The following is a 4,141-nucleotide window of genomic DNA, read 5'->3' as shown; positions in this document are numbered from 1 at the left end:
GTTTTTGGTTTTTTTTGTTCTTTAATAGCATGCAGAAGTTTTAACGAGCAAGAATCATTTCAGAAGAAAACCTCGCAGCCATAAGTATGTGGAATACAATCCTCGTGAATACTCAGTGGGACTGAGAATTTTGCAAGAGGACATAAAGTACAAAATTAAGGAACAATAGATGACACGTTCACTTGCACCACAAACTGGCAGTATAAAATGCCAGCGCAGATTTGGGCTGAGTACCAGAAACATCGGATAACAGGGTAGGAAATTACATTTGCTATAAGACTTTGGAAATTTTCTCTTTGGGAGTAAAGATGCATCTACTTTGTTTCATTGCTAACCTGAGTGCTCTGCTGGCTGAAGCTTGCCTGCTGGCTTCAATTTTCTCTTCTCGTTGTCATAGAGGTTGTGTTGTAAAACCTATTACACAGCTGTGATTAGATGTAAGTTGTATTGATGGCATGGAATTTTGTTAGTTTGAGGATCTTAGCTCTGTCATTTGCTCTTTTGTGTTATAAGTGTCTGTTATTATATATATAGTTGAAGACACAGCTATACCAGCTTTGACATTTTACTGTTTCTGAAAGCAGTTATTTGCTCTGACAGAAGAACACCTTGAGTTTTACATTCATTCTAGGCCTTTGGATATCAGGAAGAACTTGAAAACTGGAGGAAGGGAAAACAAAAATGGAAAGGAACAAAACCATAGGTCTGTGAGTGATTTGTTCACTAAGAACAATTACATGGTACTGGCTAGGAGAAAATACTGGACATTTACATAGTCACTTGTGGCTGATTATAGGGGTGCACAGAAAAAAGAAAGATGCTACAGCATAGCCGCATTTGAACTCAGAGAAAAATAGTGTTCCCCAGATGATTTCTCTCAGCTAGGAAATTTTGCATAGAGATCTCTCTGAAAAGATACAGTTGCAATGCTGTCTAATGAATTGCTAAAGATCTATCCCAGCCTGGGCTTTAATTCTAAGGAATGTTCATTGTATTTTCAGCCTGCACATGGATTAACATGAAGTTCAGAATCATCTGTGGCTCTATGATTCAGTGCAGAATCTGACTGAAAAAGATGCTGTAGCCAATTGACACATAGCCAGTGGAGACAGCCATAACTTCTCTCTAATCTAGCCATTGTAAAAGACTAGGCTGCCTCAGTGTATTTAGATATATAATTTCATTTCCCTTTCTTTTCCTGCTTATTACAAATACAGTCAGAGAGGATGGCCCACCTCTCCAGCCTGTTGAGGTCTCTCCAGGTGGGTGCATGGCCTCTAGTGGGTCAGCCACTCCTGTGAGTTTGGTATCATCCACGGATTTACTGAGCATGACTTTTTTCAAGTGTTACCAATTCACTGTGGAGTCAAAAAGCATGAAGTCCATGGTGTGATGCTGAGGGGATTCAGCTGAAACACAGCTGAAAACAGCAGATTGAGGCTCATCCCCTGACTGTGCTAACAGACAGTGGAAGAGTTTGGACTGGAGACACTGGGAAATACTTCGCTTGCATCAACTAGTGATCTGATAGTAGAGAATGCCCTTGAAAAGTGAGAGGACAGAGCTGTTATTGGTATGTGCTTCAAGTTTTCCTTCTTCCAGACTTACCTGCCTGAAGTTGTTAGCTATTTTAGGGGTAAGGTGGTCTTCTGATTTTTTTGTTTGTTTATTTAACCAGAAATTCAATCCCGGACAAAAGAAACATTTTTCCCAAAGCTTGCTTCTGAACAGAAAAAAATCTTTGTTTTGTAGGATTTTTATTTTTTAGAACCAAAAAAAAAAAAAAAGTCAAACAATGAAAAATATAATAATAATTAAAAAGAAATAGCAAAAGATATTTAGAATGTTTTCTCAGGTGTGTAAAAAATGCTCAGCTGTTTTCTGAGCGCAATTAAAGATAGCTGGGCTGGGATACCATGACTTTGCTTTCCCTACTACTGATAAAATAGGAAAAAAGTGTTCTCTGAAAAGATTTTGGAGTCAAGAGAAGGATATATAGCTCTATAACTCTCTTGAGCCTGTTATTAGGAAACTGTGATAGCATGGACAATTAATAGGAAGGAAAGAAATGTCTGGAGGCAATTTTGAGAAGATGGTAGTGTGTAATTGCTTGTAGAAATACTTAGAAACTGCTGCTGCTAAAACACAGTGTATACTGTAGGTGGCACCATTTGTATAAATTTTATGGACCACTGAGGCAAAGAGGGGGATTTATGCAGTGTTCTGATAGCTTGCCGTGATCGTATAGTGGTTAGTACTCTGCGTTGTGGCCGCAGCAACCTCGGTTCAAATCCGAGTCACGGCAAACTGAAGGATGTCTTTTGGAGAGCTGTCATTAGAGGCTGCCTATCAAAAACTGCCTATCAGTGATGACAAGTAGCGAGACAACAAAAATAACCAGAGGCTGAAGCTTTTACAGTTTTGCTGAAATATTTATGTGACGCAAATATGAGCTCAGTAACCCTGTTGCCAAATGTGATTTTTATTTTTATTTTTAAAATTTAAAAGTTGATAAATACAGTTGATAAAAGTTGTGATATGTACAGTAGCATACTGAACGTGTAATTTCTGTTAGGTGCAGCTACTTAAGATCTGGTCTAAGCAATAAAGACTGTTTGGTTTTCATCTTTGCTAAATTTGTACGCTAATACAAAAGCCTAAATTTCTTGGAAATGGGTCATTGACAGATGTGGAAATCCCACTTCCCTAAGCAGGGCTGCTGTTAGAAGTTTTGTGCTGGTGATGAGAAGCCATCACCTGTCATTGATTCCAGCCATTCCCTTTGGATTTCCTTATCTACTCTACATCACTGAGTAGCATGGGCTCAGGTTTCTCAGGATAAAGATTTCTAAAACCACATGGATTTTATCAATTTACTGTAACTAAAGGAAATTTGTGTCATAATGACAATATGACAACAAAATTACATAGTTGGTAATAACTGGATTAATAAAAGCCCCTTATTATGGAGTTTGTCAGATTATTTGCATGTCACTGAATGTAGTTTATGGTTCCTCAATTTTACAAGAAGACAAAATCAAGAACAGTTTTTCTCTTGCTGTTGCATTCACTTTTGGTGGGACATCAGTCAGCCCTCTGCATAAGGGACGATGTCTCATCCAGGCTGAGCTGGCCTCAAGCTTCCACAATAGGCCAGCTCTCATAGCTCATGAACGGCAGGAGCCTGTCCTTCTGGAACCAAGGAGGATCTTTCCTTGCACTCATATGTGGTGAGGAAAGGAAACAACATTTTTTGCAGTGATATCAGGAAAAAATAGAAGTTCTGTAGGCTCACTAGCTTGGGAAGCCACCTCCCCTCTGGCAGGTGGGCTCAGGTGTCCCAGTTTGGGTGTAGTAAGTTGGTGACCCTCAACATCTTCTGACTTCCCTCAGGCTCAAGACAGCTCTTGCTGCTGTGTTTTTAGGGTATCTGGTTGGCCTTAGACTTCATGTCCAAATATCATCCAGCCTTTTGGGAATCCGAGCAATGAGCTCTCCATTTCTTGGTTTGATTGACAAAGTGGATGTGACTGATTTCCCAAAAGAAAGCAATTTAACAATATGCTCTAGTGTAAAGGCAAGAAGGATCATCTTTTGAACTCTATCCTTGTTCCTGTCTCCCAGCTTTGTCATCAGCAGCATTACATTTAACAGACACTAGAGTGACTCCTCACAGGTACATATATTCTTTGAAGCATCCTGATGAATGGAGTCCTTGAACTGAAATCACAGCACTGTAAAGCCAGAAATTCTGCTCTGCTTACACATCATCCTGAGGCAAAACACTCAAGGTTCGTCTCTGCTTGACCTCAAAGCTCCTTGATATGTACTTCTCTGTACTCAGTAATTCAGATTGACCTTTTTGGTCATTTTCATGATGAGTTACCTGGAAACTGTAATTATTTTGCTTCCTTTACTTTTCTTGTACTGATACTGATAACCATACTATGATCTTAATGGTAGCAATATAAACTGATAGGAAGAATAATGTAGGTAGTTTAGCAGATTTTTCTTACTAGTTCCTCCTCCAATTACTTGATCCCCTCATAAGAGAACCAAAATTCAAACTCAACTTCATACTAATGTAAATGGCTTTCTACATTCCATTTCCTGCAAAAAATATTTATGAGTGTTCCCATTT

At 39.0% G+C, this 4,141-nt stretch overlaps 1 protein-coding gene and 1 non-coding gene across 2 annotated transcripts in view; both read left to right on the top strand.

Moving 5' to 3' along the window:
- Positions 1–4,141, top strand: part of LOC104915027 (FRAS1-related extracellular matrix protein 1-like) — a 197,618-nt gene that overhangs the window by 20,878 nt on the left and 172,599 nt on the right. The window lies entirely within an intron of this gene.
- Positions 2,234–2,305, top strand: TRNAH-GUG. Its single transcript has one exon. It is a non-coding gene; the product is annotated as a tRNA-His (tRNA).

The sequence above is a fragment of the Meleagris gallopavo genome, chromosome Z (genome assembly GCF_000146605.3).
Source record: "Meleagris gallopavo isolate NT-WF06-2002-E0010 breed Aviagen turkey brand Nicholas breeding stock chromosome Z, Turkey_5.1, whole genome shotgun sequence".
Taxonomy (NCBI): domain Eukaryota; kingdom Metazoa; phylum Chordata; class Aves; order Galliformes; family Phasianidae; genus Meleagris; species Meleagris gallopavo.
This window is presented reverse-complemented; position numbering and strand designations above follow the sequence as displayed.